This window comes from Micromesistius poutassou (assembly GCF_964030765.1).
Source record: "Micromesistius poutassou genome assembly, chromosome: 9".
In the NCBI taxonomy this organism is placed as follows: Eukaryota; Metazoa; Chordata; class Actinopteri; order Gadiformes; family Gadidae; genus Micromesistius; species Micromesistius poutassou.
In genome coordinates, this window is record NC_140279.1 from 7179026 (window position 1) to 7201859 (window position 22834).

Consider the following 22834-nt stretch of genomic DNA (forward strand, 5'->3'; position numbering starts at 1 on the left):
GCTAGAACAATAATCCCTGCTCAGATGCATCTAAAATACAATTTAAGACAATAAAATGTGTGATAAACACTTAAAACATTAGTTTGCCAGCTGCTGGTCAGAGATGACTATGGGCATCAAGAGAATTAACATGAAAAAGTTCTGTTAAAATTCACATAACATGTCATTCACAGCTGTCTTGACACGTATGGCTTCACAGGTCTAACTTGAAAATACATTCTGCATTAACATTTTGCTAGAACAATCAATGTAGCAATGTAACAATGTAGAAAAATATAAATAAAATAAATCAATGTCAAATTTCACGTTGCCTTATTAGCAATAACTACATAACTTACAAATGGGTGTAACACACATTTTACAAACTTTTGAGTTATTAACCAGCAATTAGTCTGAGAACACAACACAAAACAATTATGTGAACTTGTCAAATTTCACAGCTGCTAATCAGAGCTGACTCCAAGAGGGAAAACCTGTTTCTTTATTTCACTTTTCTTTTTGCAACGTTTAGACAAGACAAAGCTTTTTCTTTAGAGATCGCACACAGAGCATTTTGGGGCATTATCCAGGAACACGTGTTTCAAAGGTGTACTTAAGGTCCTCCGGATAGGAAATATTGAGTGCATAAAGGAGACCGAGAAGGTAGGCCATGGGAGTATCCGGAAGGTCCTTTACTACTATGGATTCCTCTAAGATGAGTGCGATGTTTTGGATCTTGGGGGATGAGGCTTCAGCCACACAGGACATACAGAATTCCCACAGTGACTCCCTTGGCAGCCACGTCATCTGGATCAGTTTCCTGTTTGAGGACATTAAGAAATATGATTTTCAATTCAAACTCACATCACATAATACATGTCTTGTAGGGAGCCAGGCATCTCAAATTGGATTGTCATATCCAATATGAAGTTGTCTGTCATTTTAGCTTTGTTGTTGAAGGACCATTCCGGTGTATACTGATCCATATCCCCGTCATTCAAGCCTATCTGGTGCTGTCCATGGGAAAAATGCGAAAATTTGTAAAGCTGACTTAATGTGGTATTCAATAACACACAAGTTTAAGCAAGCACTCTGATTGGTCAATTCCCATTCTAGAGTGTGTTTAAATGCCTGGTGAAAGAACGGACAAAAATAATGTGCCTAATTACAGAAAGTATCGCTACACTAACTAGCTGAAACTACTTTCATGAGCCTAGTTTCCATAACAACGTTCAACTGTTACATTGTTTCACTTGTGCAGTAGGAACGAGGCGCTTTTACTATAGGAACTATTTTCTGATGGAGATGAACTCGGGCAGAAAGCTTGAATTTGAGGGCAAATTAACCCACAATATGAAAACATTTTACAATATTGTTGATAATGAAGATGGTTTGTGTTATTGATTTGCAATCTTACACTCGATGGTGTTCTTGAATGTCATTATTTGTACTTGAAGCACAGGACTTCGGAACTCGGCGCAAGCGCCTCATTCCTACGGCTGTGCTTTGCGTACCAATGACATTCAAGAACGCCATCTTGTGTAAGATTGCTTAAAAGAACCGATCACAGGTGGCCAGAGTAGAATATGTGACATCCACTATCCCTCAGCACAAGTGCTTCCCACGGCCAGAGCCGTATATAGAGAGAGTTCCGCCAACTCTGTTTAGAACGTTCAGGACAATTCTGTTGTGGATTGGTTCAAAGGTAGTCACGTGTTTTGTGTACGCCATCTTACAGACCAAACATTAATCAATCGTCATTACCATGCTATCAAGGCAAGTGCGACAACTTACAAGAGAGGAATATATATCTGTAATATCATTACTTTTCGAAAGAAAATGTCATGTTGTAGCCTATGGTTGCTCTCTAAGGCCCGGACGTGGTAAACGTCTGCATTATTTCCCTCAGGACCCTACTAGGAGGAAATTGTGGGAGCAGAGGGTCAGAAGGATGAACTGGAAGCCGAATAACTTTTCCTTGTTGTGTGAGGTAAGAACATTTCTATCATGAACTTTGTAAAGAAAACACATTTGGAAAATATTATTGTACCCCATCAATTCATGGCATGCTTCGAAAAAAGTACTAACCAAAGTGAATTTGATTTGAACTTAGCCTAGTAGTGTTAAGCTACACGATGCTTGCTAGCTCTTTGCGCCTTTTTTATGCTAATGCTAGCACTGAACTCCGGGACAAACAACCTGCATCTGCCGTCTGTATTTTTCCACCAGGCTCTTTTATGCATAAGTATGCACTGGTTAGATGCCATTCTGTGAAAATCTATGCAATTTTTAGAATAATGACAACTATTAATACTACATCATTGCAAGGCTAGCCTACTTGATGTGCTATCTTTCTGCACTGCCGCATTTTACCCTGCATTCTTTCAAAACACCGGCTGCATTGTCTTTGTTTATGTTCATGCATGTTAGAAAGATTGTGATTAACTTTGCACGGAAATCATGTGGATATATTGCAAACAAATGCCCTTTTGCACCATTGCTTGGTCAGCTATTTCTCGAGTTACAGATAATACATGGTCAGTTCATGTTTGCTGGAGAGATTTATGTTACTCACTCTTGTCTAGAGTCTAGTGCAAACAGCATGGTGCCAAAGCGCTTATGTAATCCATGCAATAACTATGCATTGGTTAGATGCCATTCTGTGAAAATCCATTACCATCATTTACTTTCTCTTTGAAATTGCATTAAAATGTCTGACTCCGTTTGTAGGACCACTTCGATGAGACACAGTTAGTCACAGAGCTGATGGTGTTAGGAAGCTCAAGCCAAATTCCATCCCAACACTGTTCGTCTTCACCCCACCGACACCGCCCAGCAGACCCACCAAACGAAACGGACTGAAGATGAACCATCTCTGAATGCAAACATTCAGAATGTATTCAGAATGTATTATACGCTATATAGTGTAAGAAGTAAAGATATTAAAGATTGTCCAATACAAAATGTATACTTTTACCGTAATATTTGAGATGTTTTAATGGCTCTTCCCTGATTTCACTGTTGATATTTTAATATGAATATTGAATATGAATTTTCCTGTTGGAGGATCTTCCTGAGAGTCTGTTGTTTAAATGTTGTACAAATTATTGCGTACTGCTAGGATTTGAATGCAAACATTCAGAATGTATTATAAGTTATAGTCTAAGAAGTAACCAAAGTTATTTTTATATTGCTAACGTCTGATTCATTTTTTATGAAAGAGAAAACTCTTTAATTGATAAACAAAATCATACGTGTATGGTCTTTTTTCCCTTGGGCATTAGTCATCAGTCAGACTTTTAACAATAGACACAGTCTGATCATGACACCTAAGTAGGCTACGAGAAGGGTTAATTTGATGTTTAGGGGAAATATTTATAGTCTAGATTAAAATAAATAACCAAGAAGTTGTAATTTTTAGCCAATGTCTCAATAAGTAATCGTAGGCTACACGGCGACGGCTATCGGAGAAGGTAAGGTGAACGCGGCTCCACTGATAGGCGATCAGGGCTCCAGAGTGCGACCTATTAGGTCGCATATGCGACCTAATTTCTTAAGGTGTGAGTTAAAATTTAATGAGGTCGCTCCGGTGCTACTTGCAGGAGGACGAGCAGATATGAAGCGGTCGATAGTAGATTATTTTAAGAAGAAAAATGTCTCGGAGGAGGAAACAAATGAGGCTGTTGTTGGTGCTGGAGAAGGGTTAGCAGAGGAAGCAAAAAGAATCTCAGATTATTATTCTGAAGAGGACAGTGACAGGTTGGCGAAAGAGGCGGGGGGCAGTGGGGAGAAAAAAAAAAAGCATTGTTTTCAACAAAAATGGCTGGCGCAGTTCCCGTGGTTGCGTTATGAGGGACAAACCATGGTGTGTGTACTGCAGGACATGTGGCCCGTCCGTTGCAGGCAAAACACATTTTGTAAATGGGTCTACACAATTCAAAGTTCAGTCATTAAAATTACACAATGAAAGCCAAAAGCACAAGATGTGCAGGGACCGCTGCATCACATGAAGCTCCCAGTCTCTCCCCACCTCATTTAATCGGATAGATAAGACCAATCGCTCGGCGGAGAATGAACAAATGATCATCAAGTTTAACACCGCCTACAACATCGCTAAAGAGGAACTCCCGTTCACAAAATGATGAAGAATAACGGACTGAACGTCAACCCCACATATTCCAACGACACTGCATGTGCACAATTTGTGGGAGTTATAGCAGACACACTCAAGGTAAAGACCGCTGACAAAGTCGCATCCGCCCCCTACCTCTCGTTCATGCTTGACGGTTCCACTGACAAATCCACCAAAGAGTGCGAGATTATATATGCCCGTATCGTTGAAGATGGAAAACCAATATTCTTATTGGCCATATTGTGGTTGAACATGGCCATGCAGAAGGTAAGGAGTGTGTCTCATATAGCCAAATGATAATAACTATATGGAAAAATGCTCTAAAGAATAAAAATAAAGATAGATAAACGCCTTAAATTAAGCACATAACATGGAATATTTATATTTACACACACACACACACACACACACACACACACACACACACACACACACACACACACAATTCTGTGTTTTATAAGATACCTGGGCATGATGGCATTAAATAATAATTTAATTCTAACAGAAATTATAATTAACCTTAATTATAATTTCCGTCGGGCAACAATCCTTTTCTCCTCCATGTCGCGGTTCCCAATTCCTTCTCAACCAACCCGACGCAGACAACCCCGGGCAACAATCGCGGGCAACAATCCCCTTCTCCTCCATTTCATTTCTCCGTTGAGTCTGTAGCCTACTTAATATTGACGTGGAAGTGGAAGAACCAGAGGCGTCTGAGAACCCGTCGCAGTCGTTTGAGATTCATAATATCATACGGAGGTGCAAACAGCTTTCGACCATGATAATATATATTATATAGATATCTAAATATAATATGATATTATTTAGATAAAGAGCTCCAGGACTCCCGCCGGAGCACCCGGAGTGTTCAGTGTTCCACTGTAAACACTAGCGCATGGTATCGTGACTGCATTCTGCTCGGGGCCACACTCCCACCCTCCACCTTGACCCACCTCTAAAAACGGCACGTTTGTGGAGAGCTCATTGTGGGACTGGCTCGTAGTGGCTGTAACTCTGCACCAAGGCTGAATTTCTTAAACGTCTTCAAGTACTGTATTAGGGGCCCACTAACACCTTTATTAAAGCATCCATAAAATAGCATGCCATGGGACCTTTAAACAAATCACATTTCCTAGCATTCAGCTAATATCTCCTCATGATCCAATAGCTATGCGACCCCTGAGGGTGTTGTAAAAAAAACTCTGGTCTTCTCAGCAGCACGTAGGCTGATAACTATGAAAACGATGTAAACTACACTGCCGTAATTTCCCGCATATAGGCCGCATCGTGGACAAACCGCAAGCCTTTAATTTATGTATTAAAAAAACTATTGTGTGCATGAGAACGGTGAGAGCACATCAAACGCGCGTAGCAGCTAGGACCCGTCTTTCTTTACTGTCTCCGAGTGTGTGTCGCTGTTAAACACCTGACAATGAGCTAGTTTACCATGATAAGACCGCCATATGAATCTGGAAAAAATTAATAAAGACAGGATTTGGTCTCCTATATTTCCTATGCAGGATAACTCATGTGTGTTTCCATTGAAAACAAGAACATTCAAAGTGATCCTAAACTTTAAACCTACTCTACGTTCTGTTGGGCAAAAGCATCAACCAAGAAATTTAAACAAATAATACAAACTGAACTTCCACCATCATGCATAGCGCACATTTAAACAGATAAAAGAGCAAAGAGGAGCCAGCTCAATAAAAGCATCTTCCCTCAAGGTATAACCTATCTATCTATAATCTATGGTATAATTCACCCCTGTGAGATGCATGCCAGCTCACCAGCATAACCTGCAATGTCCACAAAACCAAGGAAATGGTTCCAACCCAATGTAGAAGAGTATATCACCCTTGTAGTTATGTGGCCCAGAACATTTGACTCGGACTGTAAGAAAAATAATAGCTTGTAGCCTGTAGAGGCCTAGACCACTAGTATCAAAAGAATGACCTGACAGGTGGTGAGTGATATGGCTGTGATCTAGCCCCCTAGTTCTAGCCAAAGCAGGTAGCCTCGGTCTAACATCTGCTGACAACAACCTGTATATCAAAGCAGCATCTTCCTCATGGTATAATCTGAAACCCCTGTCAAATGTGCTAGAGGGACTCACTTCACAACCAATAAGCTTTTATATAAGACAGGCAATTAACTTCCCTTCCCTCTCTCAAGCAGTCCGAGGGCGAAACAGAAATAAACTTTCAGATTTTCCAGTATTTTCAATTACAGTATCTTCATTTTACAATTGTATCTCTATGCTTGTAAAATTTATATTAATGACCATTAATACTTACAAGACACTCCTTGAAAAGTAGATTAGGATCTTCACGTAGGAACACAGGAAGTCCTTTCATGGCTGCTTCCTTGCAGTGTCTGACGATGTTGGTGGTCTCAAAGAAAACTGTACTGTGCACACACCTCATCATCAAGCTTTCTCAGTATCTCCTTCAGATCCTTGCCAAACTCTGTGGGAGCGGTACAAACTCAGCTGTAGGGGCGCATATTTTTCTACAGCAGCTCTGAATGTTCCGAGTAGATCTTTGTTTGTAATACAGAAAAACTCCTCACAAATCTGTAAAATGCAGGAAAAAACAAATACGTACAGAGGAATAGTAAGTAAATTGGGAGAATTTGTAACCTGTCAAAAATTGTCTATAGCCATTATCATTTTTAAAAGCATTTACAGCCTCTCCAGGTTGTAGTGGGTGCCTGCTTGCGTGAATGAACGTGCGTGCACGTGTGTTCGTGCGTGTGTGTCGTCGCTTATTCGCTTCAAATACTTTCTTTTCTTTTCAAGACTTGGGAATTAATACGGCGCGGTAAATATAGTATTTAAAGCGAATAAGGGACGCTGTTTTTGTTGTTTATTTGGTTTTGAACGAATAGTTTTGGACGCATGCATCGGCTTTGAGTTTGTTACTTTGAAATCACACACACACACACACACACACACACACACACACACACACACACACACACACACACACACACACACACACACACACACACACACCCGAGTGATGCCGCAGCGCGTTGACTAGTCCGTTCTGAGGCGTCCATAGGCTTTATGGTTTGTGTGTTTGAAAGCCGTGACACTCCTTTACCAGTTGGCCTGAAATACTCGACTTGATTCGGAGGACTCACCTGCCTCAGCCATTTTTCATATCAAAGCAGTGAAGGCGGGGGGAGGGGGAAGAAAGAGGATAGCAGATTAACCAGCAGGGCGCGCACAGCGCACAGACTTGTGCGGAGGTGAACTTACAGTGAGCCGTTTCACGGGAGAACAAAAATAAATAGGCGGTCGACTGACCGCGGCACTAGTCTCAATGTGCTACGACCAACAACTCTGGTGGTCTGATCACGTGCTAAGTGCATGATGCCTGTAGTGCTAAGGCGAACTCACCGACGAGAAACTGTCAATTTCCAATGGATAGTGTAGCCCAGGGGTCCAAACTTTTCACCTACCATAATCTAAGATCCGAATCATCAAGCTGGGGCTAATATTCAGATCTTAGCTCCGCCGCCGGGGGGCTCCGCGGTCGGGGTTCCGCCGCCGGCCATAAGCCCGGTCAGGAATCTAGCTAAGATCTGCTAAGAGCTGAATGGCCCGGTGGTTGGGGACCGCTGGTGTAGCCTATCTATGGGCAATTAAAATGCATGAAAAGGCCATGCTGTATGGATAACGCGAACACATTGGGTACCTACATCTAATAGAAAAGTATTCATCGAACCGCAGGCCTTGACTAGGCTAGTCTACATAAAAAAAGACGTGTGCAACTAGCCTAGCTAAACACCGAATTGTGTTCTCATTTAGGAATGAGGAGTTGACGTCACGGCACAGTAAGCCGTGTAAGCGCCCCCCCCCCCCTTTCCGCCATGTTGGTAGGTACGCCCCTCCGAGTGCAGCTGAGCTTTGCGTTATTGTTGAGACGGTAGCTGCTAGCAGAGGAGGTTGTTGAAATTCTTTACTGTTTTAACAATGCCTGGAAGCAACCGCTGCGTTAAAAACTGCTCCAATGCCTCACACGATCGCCGAGGAAACCGTAAGAACAGTGGGCTACAGTTTTTTAGGTTCCCTAAATGGAGAACGCACTTAGGAGAGCAAGTATCCGACATCACGAGGAGACGTCGGATTTCTTGGGTGGCTGCAATCAGAAGAAAGGACCTTACTTTCGATAACATTCCCCAGTCGATAAGAGTGTGTTCTCTGCATTTTCACTCAGGTACGTTCTCTAAAAATGTCTTTAAATTTGTTTATGTTGTCGTCTCTTAAAGCCACGAAGTGTACCTTATGTTGGTGCGAACCCTGAAGTGCATCTGAAGTTGTTTTCTAGCAGCTAGCTAGCTACCTAACAAACTGTTCTTAGAAAATGCTCGATGGCCCAACCATTAATGTTGTTTTAAACAAAACTAGTTGAGATTCAGTTCATGACATTAGTGTTTCCCATGATTGTTTTGAGCTTAACTAACACATTTTCTGTAAAAGCTTAAAGCATTGATTACATTGCATTGAAGCATTGATTGTACACTGTACATTGCATTAAAGCATTGATTGTAATTAAAGCATTGATTACATTGAGTTTTCATAATCTAATTATTCTGTTCTAGGTAAACCATCATATGAGATGGTGGAGAACCACCCTGACTGGACACCATCTTTGCGGTTAGGCCACAGTGATGTCAAGCCAACAGATGGAGCGAGATATCAGCGGCATGTAATGCGCAGCAGGACCCAGCGCCAGGAGCAAGTGCCACCGCTGGCAGAGCATCAGGAGCAGCAGCCTCCATCCCCGACAGAGGAGCAGCGGCCTCCATCCCCGACAGAGGAGCAGCGGCCTCCATCCCCGACAGAGGAGCAGCGGCCTCCATCCCCAGCACAGGAGCAGCGGCCTCCATCCCCGACAGAGGAGCAGCAGCCTCCATCCCCGACAGAGGAGCAGCGGCCGCCATCCCCGACAGAGGAGCAGCGGCCGCCATCCCCGACAGAGGAGCAGCGGCCGCCATCCCCGACAGAGGAGCAGTGGCCTCCATCCCCGACAGAGGAGCAGCGGCTGCCATCCCCAGCACAGGAGCAGCGGCCTCCATCCCCGACAGAGGAGCAGCGGCCGCCATCCCCAGCACAGGAGCAGCGGCCGCCATCCCCAGCACAGGAGCAGCGACCGCCATCCCCAGCACAGGACCTGGAATGTGGACTCTGCACATCTAGAGGAGATGTAATCAACAGTCTTTTGGAGGAAAACAGAAAGCTGAACGAGGAGCTTGATGAGTACCGGATGAATGAGAACTTTCTGAGTGGTGATGATAACATAGTGAAGTATTACACAGGACTTGCAAGCTATGTAATGTTTCAGACACTTCTATGCAGTCTCACCCCATATCTGCCTCAAGGTAGGATGAAGAAACTCTCACCCTTCCAGCTTGTCCTGTTGACTCTAATGCGCCTCAGACTAGACCTGCCCGTAAAGCACATCTGCCATCTGTTTCGGGTACACAGGACAACAGTCAGTGATGCCTTTCACCATACCCTTGGAGTGATGTATGCACGGCTGTGTCCATTAGTGCACTGGCCAAGCAGAGACTGTTTATTGACGAGTATGCCACACCAGTTCGTGGAATCGTTCGGGAAAAATGTAGCCGCCATTGTGGATTGTTTCGAGGTGTTTATTGAAAAACCCTCAAATGTACTGGCAAGGGCACAGACTTTCTCTCAGTATAAACATGCATACACCATGAAGTACCTAATTACACCCTTATACCTAAAGGGTGTAATTTCTTTCATATCCCAAGGGTGGGGTGGGCGCACTAGTGACAAACGTATAACAGAGCAAAGTGGTTTCCTCAACAAACTGTTGCCAGGTGACATTGTGCTGGCAGATGACAGATTAATATCAGGGAAAGTGTGGGTATGATGTGTGCTGAAGTTAAGGTACCTACGTTCACAAGGGGTCGTGCACAGCTGGATGCGAAAGATGTGGAGGAAACTAGGGCCATAGCACATCTCAGGATTCATGTTGAGAGGGTGATTGGTGTTGTGCGCAACAAATTTAAATTCTTACACTCCACTGTACCTGTGAACATGCTCATCAAATGTGAGGGTGAAAACCTAATGCCGTTGGATAAGATTGTCACTGTTTGCTGTGCCTTAACAAATATGTGTAAAAGTGTTGTTTGAGTGCCTCCTTACTGTTTCGTGTTGAAATAAATTCTTGAAACAACATGATATGGCGTAACATTATTTATTGAGAACTGTTAGAATAGAAATAGAACTATAAATTGAATAAATAGAAATTGACAGTGCAACATTTCAAAAGGTTGAAACAGTAAACAGTGCAAAAGAACAATGTGCATTTAAAAATAAACATTTAAAAATAGCAATAAAGAAATCAAAAAGAAATGTGTATGGATGTACAATCTCACTCAATCAACACTATTCAGCACAAGAAGGGCAAAACCATGCAGTGTCAGCAGAAGGGGTGTCCACAAGCCCCACGCAATGGAAGTGATACCACTGAATTGTACAGTTCTGGTTGTCACAGGCCACCATTTGATCTTCCTCTGGTCCAGCACAGAGACACCACACTGCGTTTGTTCGCTTTGGTGCTTTTTGGGCAGACTGCTTCCTTGGCCTCTTCACCACGGTCTGTGGCTGTAGTTCACGAAGCACACTGGGGCCAGGTGATGCTTGGGAGGTAGGTGGTATCGAGAAATATTGCACCGCAAGTTCAGGGAGAGCTACCTTCACAAAGAAGTCCTGTGCCTTCTGAAGCCGTGCATTCCAAAATGTTTTGTCTGGAGCTATGCGCAGAATCACACAGTCCTTCAATGTCCACACTACAAAGTCACAGTAGGCACTCTCTGTTACAAACAGTTGGGTCTGGATTTATCTCGATTTATGGCTTTTAAATTCTTGCATCGTATATTGACTGATGCCAAAAACCAAGTAGTTCACTATGTCCATATATGTGCAACGTGGTTAAAGGTCCAGGTCTCTGTCCCATTCTGCTGCAGGTAGCTCGTATGGGTCGACGTTGTTTAAGTCTGACAGCTTCTCCTCATACCTCTGCTTGGCGCTGGTATTCTTCTCCATTTATTTCTATCGTAATTTCTCCTGCGTCTCTGCGTCTATGTTCCCTCATCTGTCTGTATGCCGCTCTGACAACGTTTCTCCTGGCAACCGTGCTACCAGCATGGCGGATGGGCTCAAACCCCTCCCCTCCCCTCCCCAAAAACCACGTCACGTGGTTCACACAACTTCACACACCGTGTGAAGTTATTTTTTCGTTTCGGCAAGTAGCCGTGTAATAATGTAGCCTATAGAACGTCGCCGGTTATTATCTAAAATAAGCCCCTTAAGGGAGAAGACACCGCCGACACCACCGAAATTACGATAGAAATAAATGGAGAAGAATACCCCCCCCCCCCCCCCCACAGTCAACATTTAAGCCCAGTTCAGACCAAAGATTCGCGACGCAATTTGCTTGCAATTCGCAACTCCTTGCGGCGAGACGGGCTGAGACGTTCTAAAAACGGGGCAGTTCACACTGCTGCACCGGGCGGCGACGGCAGGTGGTCTCCCTAGCAACTGTGAACGCTCTGGCACAGCTGAGAGCCGCATCAGCATCACTTCCATCCTGCTAAAAAGTAACCTAACTTAGGTTTGCGATTAGTTTTATTTTGGTTGAGAGTAGGCTAGAGTTGCTGTGTTTCGCCATTCTCCACTACTTCTGCATTGTAGTAGGCCTAATTCGCTGGAGCTTAGTTTGTTTAGATCCCGCTAGTTGGATACATTGCATTCTTTCGTAGTGGCGACTTCTCGACTGCAAGGGAAGCTCGGCTTCCCCTAAAATTCCCCGAAAATTAAATGGTCAGATATATACTGTTGTGTTAACATTTCATTGATTAAAAATGCTTTAGAACACGTCCATCTCGAAGACGAGTTCGTTCAGAATCAGCTGCTTATCGCAGGTCGACTGACTCGATTTCCTTCTCATACACTTACGTGTTTAATTTGCGTGTGTTTAGACAGATGGGCGTGCACACACACGCGCACCAAGCATCACCCGCATTCATTCATTATTTTAAACACTCACTCGCGGTAAAACTGTTTTCTCACGATCAAATACTCATCAATCCTAAAAGTAATGGGCTTGTACACGATGTCTTTGTCAAGAACATATGTGTTTGCTGTACGGTGTTTGCAGATGCATTGATTTAAAAGTAGGCCTACAATTTACCGCTGTATCAGCTGTTCTTTCCCAAATCATTTAACCAATCATTTACCCTAAAACTAGATTTTGTTTTGGAAGCCTGGAATATACTTTCTCGAATGTATTATTGTTATTATTATTATTATTATTATTATTTTAACGCATGGCATAGCTTACTATACTTCATTCATGTTCATTCATGCAGCCCTATGGAAAAAAAATGTTTCCACAATCCACACGCTATTTCTATGCAGTTTCACACGTATGCATAATCTTTGACATCATAATATTTAACATGCAAGTGTAGTGGTGCCTGGTTGCTGCGGGGGAAAATCAGCTTTGCGCCGGGTGCAAACTAGCAACAACACGTGCGTCGGTGTAGAAAGTAAATTGCGCCGGGCGCAAGATAGGGCCCTTCTTCTGTTTGGCGCACATGGCTAATTTGCATACGCGCACAGGACTGTCGGAATGGGAACACGTCGGACTGGCAGCATGTAACCATAACAACGGCTAACGTGTAACGGTAACGGTGGTCCCGTTAAAATAATGTCAATGAATCAGCTCAAGCCTAACGTTATCTACAATCGTTGTTCTGGAACCAAAGATAAGGATCTACAACTTGTAGGCCTATTTAATAAGCCTAAATTGTTCTGTGCTGTGTCCTGATTGGCTGAAGAGAAATAGCCACATCGTTGCGTTCTAAAACTGGACCTGGCGATTTGACATGTTCAATCTTTGGCGACTCCTTGCAACGCCTTGCGACGACCAGTTCACACTGCTGCAACTTTTCCCCTGCGACGTTCTAAAACCGTCTCGTTGCAAGTCGTTGCGTCGCGAATCTTTGGTCTGAACTGGGCTTAAAGGTCCCAGACATGCCCCTTATGACATCACAGACTGATTTAACCAGCACAGGTGGATAAGGTGGACACGCCAACTTGTGTTGTCATAAGGGGCAGATTTCCAAAACGGCTTGTAACGGCTAATCACACCACACCTGGTGGCTTGTCATGGGACCTTTAATAGTTACAATAGATTTTGCATGCCTTTTATTGACGATCTTCGAGTCGTCAATGATGTATTGATAATCTATTTCTGTAGCAACTTGGTCGATATCATCCAACATGTTTATCTCGGTACTCTGTTGCTTATTAGATTACATTACGTTAGACTAAATTAACTTGAGCTCAAGGGTTGCACTTATAGGGTAACCTGGGTAACCAAGAATCGATATCTAAACCGTGTAGTCTCACTAGCGGGGCTCAGGGTTCTGTCCTTGGCCCCATCCTGTTCACTCTGTACACATACACGTACAAATACTCCACCATGGGGGAACGAGCTCCTTACTGACATATCTTCTGCAGCAGACTGAAAATTCATCTGTCCATAGTGCATCTTCTTGGCCCATGAAAAAAATAAAATTCTCCATTCTAAATTGAAGCACTCAAAGCAGCTGCTTATACAATGAATTCAATTTTAGGGTTGGAACTAAATTGTTGAATGCACTTAATGTAAGTCGCTTAAGACAAAAGCATCAGCTAATTAAATGTAAGGTAATGTGTACATATGTAAATGTATACTTTCAAGTTCTAAGATGTTTCGCAGAAAGTGAGTAGAAAATATATGAGATCATCTGATGAACAGTTTCAGACTGAATAGTTTGACCTGTCGCCCTGTCCCAATTCTCCCCCTTCCCCTAGATTTGAGCCCTAATCCTAGATTTTGGGCATTCCCGCGAAGGGGTAGGGTGTCCCAATACTTAGGGAAGCAAGGGGGAGTGCTGTTTGTCCCCTAAAATCAACCCTTGAATGCTAGCCAGCTCGGGAGCTGACTTGCAGCTAAGGGCAATCAAAGCAAGTGTTCTTGTTAAGGGGAGAGAAATGGGACTGGGCCATTATCTTTCAGATTTTTGAAAACTGAGGCCAGCGAACTTCTCCACAACCTCTGAATCCAGAGATTTCTCCATGAACTGGGTCACCCTTTTCAAACCAGATTAAAAAATAAATGATGCAATATTTAGCTTTGTTTGCTTTACCCACATAATGTCAGAATTGTTTAATTCAATGCATATACATTTTTACTCAAACCCTACCATAATCATTTACTCGGAGTATGTACAAAACACGCTCTTTCTCTTCGGCATTCAGCAAGCCTTGTATGGAAACAAACCATAATCAATGTCCCACTTTATAAATATAAATAAAATATAAAGCTCAAATATAATCAGACTTTTAAATTTAAGTAGCAAGCATTGATATATTAAGAAGGTACTTGACCCTTCCTATCAAGTAGGCCTATATCAACTATTTTAGATACTAGTTTGGTGATTCAGGATCCGGTTACATGAAGGCCATTGCTTGAAAGTTGTGAAACGATGTAAAAGCTCCTTTGGGTGCCTCACGGCATAGATAACTTCAAATTAAAAACAAATCCATGATATAAATATGTATGCATATTTCATTGATTAAAACAGGGCCAACACAGTGGCCCTAACTAATATAATCCAAAGAATGAACGGTTTGTGTTGTGTTGTGTTACTGAATAAAATCAACAGGGGGCGCCTGTAACACACACATTATATTCCTACATATACAAATTTATTGCAGTATATAACCTTTTGGCTGAATTACCAAAGTACTTCTCTGAGGCTGGGTTGCACCAACATGGATTAAATTAATCCTGGTTTAGGGTTAATCTAGGGTTAGTAAATCTAGGTTTAAACTGGTTTATAATTAATCAGAGACGCGTTGCACATCTTAGTTTTAACCCTGGATTAGTTAAACTAGTTTAAACAAGGATTAAAATAGGATTAGTTTGTGTTCAGTGTCTGCGATGATGAATTCTGGCGAAATGTGAACAAATTCACGATGTATGCTTGATAAAGATGGACTACAATATATTCACCAGCTCTCTCGTTAATAAATGTTAACTTGTTATAACTTGTTGCTTTTATTTACAGAGTGTATATTTACCAAGTCTATATTTACAGAGGGGAGAAAATGAGTGGCCCCCGCCCAAGTGGCACAGCCCAGGTCGCCTTGAATTGCAATGCAAAGGCAAAAAAGGACGCATCAGAAGAGAGGAGGCGGATGTTTCAAACTGGCGGAGGACCACCAATGATTACGGACCCTCTAGCTGGGTTGCCCCAACATGGTAGCTCAGGTCAAAGAAAATCATTGATATGATCCCGCAGCTGTGAAAACAATTTTTATAAAATTCAATTGGGTTTAACCTATCTCTAATTTTCTTGCGATGAACTCTTTCCTCTAACCCCATTCAGCGAAGATATACAGCCATGTTGTCAAAAAAACTCGGATAAACCTAACATAAACCTCCTCCAGAGGTGGTTTAAATATAACCGTTAAACCAGGTTAAGAATAGGTTTCAAATTACTGGTGAAACAGACTTAAATTTAATCTGAGTTTAAATGGAGTTTCAACTGAGATTACCAAAGGGTTAAATATATCCAGGATTAATATTAAACTAAGTTTAAACTAGATTTAAAGTTTAGTGCAACACGGTTACCAGTTAAACCTTGATTTAATCCAGTTTAAGAGTTAATCCATATTGGTGCAACCCAGCCTAAATTCCTTTCAGATGAGGAGCGCTTCATGTTTGGATTCGGGATGTTGTTGCCCGGCTGGCTCTTGTGACGTCTCAGTCCTCGCGTCTTCACCACTTAACACAGTCAGTAAACAAACAACAACTCGCGAGTCAGCATCAGCGACTCAGTGACTAGTGAGCGAGTCAGGGAGTCGAGTCTCGGAGAACAAACGATACGAACGGGGAATCAGGTCGGTTCGTTCTTGTCATTCAACAGTCATTCATTCCAACTGATTCGCATCACATCTTGGCACATGTGCACTGACCAACTTGTCTGAGTAACTTGTCCGACAGCAGCACAGCTATTATAATAGTAAGAAAGATTATATAAGCACACTGAAACAACTGGACTAAATCTACTGTGCACTTAGATTCATCACTGAAGCTGGTATAGGACACATCACTGTAAGCTCTGGGTGGACCGCATTGGAAAGGAGGAGGGAACAGCACACCTTCAATTTAATCTCCCAGGGCTTGATACTTGGGCTTCTCCCATATCTTAATTCCTAATTTATAACTGGGATAGCTAATTACAGGACCGGTGCAAAAGAATAGTTTATCCCTAGAATCCCTAGAATAGTTTATTAAATATCCCTCCAATTTTATATGAGCTGGAGAAGTCTGCCATTTCATTGTATGCTCTCCATGTTTGGAATACTAATCTTCTTAAACTGGAGGGTTTTATTTCACTTCATTAATATTTCCAATATAGACATGACATCTAAGGGTTGCCACTTCTTTTTGGTTGAGTGTGTCATATTGCTCTTTTACATTTATATGATTGTGACTGTTGTATGTTAACTTGTAATTTAACTTAAAAATGTCACTTCTCAATGGGCCTCATCCTGCATGAACCTTGTTCACAGATTTGTGCTTAAATCATTCGTAAATGCATTTAGAGAGCAATTCTCGCGTTCAACAAAATCCTTGAAAAAAATCCTTTTAGAATTTTCTCTTAGGTATGCACATAAAGTGTTCTAGACTGTTCTAGAAGTCAAGTATGGTTTAGCCTTGTGAGACCTTCCCGATATTCACGTTTGCGTTCTGCAATGAATATCCATCTGGCCTTGGCTTGGCAGCTATGGATTTCCAAACAAATGCATGGCCTTAAGTTGTTTAAAACTCCAGCCACTCAGGGTTGCTCTTGTGTTCTCTTCACTCTTGACGAATCCGGTTGAAAGTAAATATACGGAATGTGAATCTGATTGGTACCAAGCATTTAAACATTTTTGGAAAATGCTTTCAACGACACTGAGGCCAGACCGATATGCAGAGTGAAACAGGACGTGAACACCGAGATCAGGATGGTCACACCAGGCTGTGTGATTGGCCAAATCAAAGAAACAATGTTGTTTGGCCAAACAATTCCTATTCCTAATGATTACAGTTGAATAACTTCGTATAAAATTAATAAACGTGTTCTAATGACTTTACTCTTGTCGTCAGATTTATATAATTTTATTAGGTCATATTAGGCCAATAGGACAATAATTCCCCAAAAAATTGTTTCAATAAAAATAGGCTTAATGTAGGGCTAGGATGTTGCAAAGGATGTTTCTCTAGAATAACTGAATACTCTGATTACCGCACTAGTTACCGCAGGGTGGGCTTCGGTCACAATGCAGATATGGTGTATGCTCCATCAAGTTGTCTTTATGTAACATAGTGGTGATACAGCTCTTGAGGGGCACATATAAATCAGGGCATGGTCCTCATTCAGGAACTGTGTGGCACTGGGGTAGAAGCTGGATAGAAGCTCAGACTGAGCCTTTCTGTTTTTGCCCCCCCAGTATCTGTTCCACGACCTCCGTCGGGAGAAGAGTTAAGTTAAGTTAAGTTAAGTTAAGTTAAGTTACCCTTTATTGTCCCTTTTTGGGGGAAATTCTTTCTCTGCTTTTGACCCATCCGGGAGCCAGTGGGCAGCCGCAGTGCAGCGCCCGGGGAGCAGGTGGGGGTTTCAGGTGCCTTGCTCAAGGGCACCTCATCCGTGGATGAGGACATAGGAGAGTGCTGCACAACCACTCCCCCGTCCATATTTTTGTCTACCAGTTGGGATTCGAACCGGCCACCCTCCGGTTACCGGTCCAACTCTTTAACCAGTAGGCCACGGATGCCCCCGAGAGGCCATAGTTGGCTGAAGTCCTGAATGATCTTCTGGGCCCTGGTCCCCCACCACCTGGCATAAATGTCCTGTAGACTGGGGAGAGAGGGTGGTATGTCCAGCCGACTGTACCACCCTCTGCAATGCTCCGTGCTCCTTCAGGGTGCTGCTCATGTACAGGGCGGCGGGACAACCTCCATTTCCCTAGACGTCTGAGGTGATTAAAGCGCCGCTGGGATATTTTCACTAGAGTGTCCCAGTGAACAGCCCCACGTCAGGTCCTCTGGGATGAGGACGCCGAGGTACTTCAGGCTGCTCACCCTCTCCACAGGGGCCCCATTAATGAACCCAGTTGAGGGTCAGGGATGAAGAGTGGTGGTTGACAACTCAAACCACCTGGGTTGTCAGGAAGTCAAGGACCCATTTACAAAGGTTTGGTGACAAGCTTTTGTGTGTGTGTGTGTGTGTGTGTGTATGTGTGTGTGTGTGTGTGTGTGTGTGTGTGTGTGTGTGTGTGTGTGTGCGTGCGTGTGTATTTATCTATGGAGGCAGGCAAAATGCATTAAACTAAAGTCCAGAGTCATTCGGAGCGCTGTGCTATATGCACTTGCCCAAACTGCCCAAATACATCATGTTTACCCATTATGTCAGACAATTTCCTAAGGACTCTTTCAGTGACGGCATATGGTTGATCAACAAGGCTGAAATTGGTTGTGTAGCTAAAGAAAATTATAATTTTGTCTATCGTATTAATGTCTTTCAGAGACAACATTTTCATCAGACAAAGTAGGCTTACCAAGCTAGCGTAATTTCTAGGTCAAATTCATCAACATCTACAATAATCTATACCCTCAGAGTAGATGGTGAAATACTACAAAATGGAATATAACAAAGTATCATTATCTGTAGCCTAAATTATCATATCTAATGTGAGTCTCTTCTGTAAAGAGGTTGAATGACAATTTAAGCCATGTTTGGCTCTTCTAAAGACAATTTTAACCATTACAATTTTTGTATGGCATTGGCAACTTGAAAGGTTACAGTCCCTTGCATTAAGCCGAGATCCTGCCCCCCTGGGGTCACTCAAGATCCCATGGCACTTGTCGCAAGACTGGGTACTCATCCCTGTCTCCTGCCCATATTCCCAACCTGGCTCTGGTACCAACATGGCCCCCCTATGTTTCATTGCTCATGTCTCTAACTGGATTGTTTCATTGCTCACCACTCCACTGTGATATTCAGTTTGTGTGTGTTGAGTGTTCTAGCACATACTGGCCGCAGTGTATCGCCCAGGTGGCTGCTACACACTGGTAGTGGATCCGTCACATTTCTCATTTTTATGTGTGCAATAGCTGCTAATCAGCTATTCAAGCTGATGTTTTTAAATTATTATATTTCCTCATTACACTACGCGATATTAAAGCTAACATCAGTACCTCATTAGACCACACATTCATAGTGCTGACAGTTCTGACTATTTTCAGCTTCTACACATGAAGTGATGAAGACAGCACCATATACAGTTTGATGGTTTTGAGACCTTTTTTACCATCCCGTCCATACCAATACCATACCATACCATAAACAATCATGTGGAACCTTTATCCCACTTAAAGCCAAACCTCGCCCTGAAACCACAATACATGCCACAATGTACGCCCTGAAACCACAATACAATGCATCAAGATTACAATTATTATCAAAGCTCTGGCTCTTACCGTCATTATACTGAATGAAATTGACAGATGATAAATAAAACCGTAAAAGAAAATGAATAAAACCTTTAGAGAACAACAAGTAAAACCGGTCAAAACAATGGCAGCATAACTACGATACACTCTAACATTAAATCCAACGTTCTGTATCACTGTGACATGTATTGACACATGTGATTAGACAAAAAATCCCCTTGTAAATGGTAGATAGTGCCAATGTTTATGATAACTACAAATTACACACTGACAATGTATGACGGTACACTACATAAAACGCCTACATTACTCAAAGAATGTATGAACGTAGAGAATAATTAGGTACCTGAAAGAATTAATGAAAATAATAAGAGTTGACTGATCTTCAGTGGCTTCACTGTTTCCGATGTTAACTGCCAGCTGAAGAACGCAGCACAAGCCCATCGCTTACATATACTTGCAAGTGAAAATAAAAAAATTAAGTGACTGGACATTTCATAGAAATATGTGCCAAATATGCCTCCTGTTTAAATAAAGGTCAAATACAAATAAATATTGTTGATTATTTCTTAATCCCTTAAATTTCGGTTAACTTTGCATTAAACAAGTCCTATAATATATATTATGTGTGTGTGTGTGTGTGTGTGTGTGTGTGTGTTTGAATGAACGATAGCCTGACAGACTCTTGATACTTCCTGGACTGTCCATGACTGACGTGCGATTGGGACTTCTGGGGCTCTTTGTTCCGCCTGCACACCTATCCCTACAGCCTGTCAGCGTGATCCAACACCTTGAGGTATTCCACAGTGCCATACCATCCCCCTTCCACCAGCTTCCATTTGACAGTACAAAACTGGAAAAGTCCTCCCAATGTCGCCCTTCTTCCTGACATAAAGATGCAGCTTGACATTTTGGCTTGTGAAGAAGCGATTGAGGAGAATTGCTTTGACAGAGAAAGCCAGCTCATACTGGAGAATATAAAGGATGAAAATCAATGGCCACTCCAAAGCTGAGGTCAGGCTGAACCGGTAGATTGCTGCCTGCCCTCTACAGTGAAAGGCCAGCGTCAGACGCTGTGGACGCATCCAAGCATCCCTCAACCATCTGGGGTTAGCGTTTCATATCCCACGTTATTGGGTAGTCAGTGCACTTCCATAATTGCATTCATAGCAATGACTCCAGTCATATTCAGTTTGGTATTGGTTTGGTTTGGCATTGGTCATATTTCAAGAGTCTTCCTTCAACTACTCTTTCTCAATCTTCCACATCCACTTCATCCCTGTCTTCCCTCTTCAAAGTCCTCTCATTATACCTTCACACTGTTTTTCCCCTTCTCTGTCGAGTTAGAAAAGCATCGTTGTTCATGTTATTTTGTGTGACTGTTTGTCGTAAGTTATTTAGTAGTTAGTTAACAGTATTAATGACAAAGAGTATAGTGATGGAGGAGTGAGCAGGGAGAACCACCATGTAAAAGACGAGCCGTGGTATCCGCCACGGCAGACGCCAATGCAGTGGTTGGAGAATGAATTATAAATGAAAGCCGGAGATGACAGAGATTCTGGCGGTTGGCCCTGCTCACTGACACCTCCCTCACAGGATTATTCTGGAGGGAATAAAAACAGGTGATTCAAAGATAAACAAAGATGGCCAATCTCCCCAGGGAAATGTATCAGCTTCTTCCCCAATGTTGGAAGAGAGAAGAAAAGGTTGGAAGAAAACGCACTAAGTCTATATATTGAGTTTGTGTAAAATGTATCTCATATTATATTTTACTTATCTTTACTTTAGAAACAGAGATAAAATGCAGCACTGCCAACAGTCACACTATTCTGTTTCATTAATCCCTATGTCATAAGGACATATGAGCCAGCTCACAAACCCATCCACATAATACACACAAGGCTACACACACCCTCTCTGTGTTTGTGTGGACCTGCACATACATGCACTTACCTGTGCACCCAAGCATGCAACCACTTCAGATTCAGTTTATACGCGATCTATAGAGGCAGGCTAAATGCACTAAACTAAAGAGTCCAGAGTCCTTCGGAGCATGTGCACTTTCCAAAAACTGCCTTATGGCCTATACTCTGTGTGTATGTATGTGTGTTACATGATGATGCTGAATGGCACATCCCAATACCAGATAACCAGCTGTCAGAGAGCACCCTAACCCTAACCCATAACTCATAACCATAACATAACACCTAAACCCAAACCTAACACCCGACCCTAAACCTATCATAATACCGAACGCTATCCTAACGCAAACCTAATGGTGCGATCCAGCTGTATGGTACGCCCACCCGTACGAGTCGTAAGGTGTAAATCTCCCAGCACGGAGGCACGCCCCCTTTTGGTCGGTCCCACTTGGAATTCTGAGAGTATACAGAGTTCAGTGCAGGCCCCCAGGAGCAGTGCCTACTTCTGCAATCCACCAGTGCTCAGTGGCCAAGCCTGGTATTGCAGTTTTTTAGCAGGTTGTGGACGGGTCCCTCGATTCATGGAGCCCAGAAGTAGATATCCCCGTTCACTCCAATACAAGTGGGGAACAGGAATGTGTCTCCACAAATTTTTTCTGGATATCAATCAAGGGCTCATAATTATCTTTGGACCATGTACTACATACATGTACTTTTCAAAACACCACCTCAAGCGTTTTATTAGCCGTTTTATAAAAAAATTTTTTGCGGTGTCCAAGGTCTTTCCTTTTACTTAACATGAATGATGGTTTTTAGGCAATGTGGTGACTTTTAATCACTTAAAGTCGCCGATGGATTTGTAGACTGGTTCAGCTGTTGGACGCGTGCACACAATAACTCTCACGTTCCTCTGCTTGCGATCATTGCGATTCACCATTTATTGATCTATTTATTAAAAAGATTCAAAGACAAAGAACGGGTGCGTAATGGTATCATGGTCTAAAACTAATATAAACATTTCAGTTGTGTTGATATATAATTTACATCATTTGCTTGTTTAGCTATGGATGACAGTTAACAATGTTGTTGTATTACAATTCATTATGTGGGTAGGCTACTCCAACTTCGTTGCTGGTCGATATGTATGTAACCATTTATTTTTATATCAATTATTGATTGCATTTTTCGTAAATAGTTAG

The 22834-nt window shown here is 42.5% G+C and overlaps 1 pseudogene across 1 annotated transcript; it reads left to right on the forward strand.

Annotated features, from left to right (window-relative positions):
* Positions 1 to 9507: 9507 nt before the first annotated feature.
* LOC311353647 lies at positions 9508 to 10286 on the forward strand (annotated as a pseudogene). Its single transcript has one exon. The product of its transcript is annotated as an uncharacterized misc_RNA (transcript).
* Positions 10287 to 22834: the final 12548 nt, after the last annotated feature.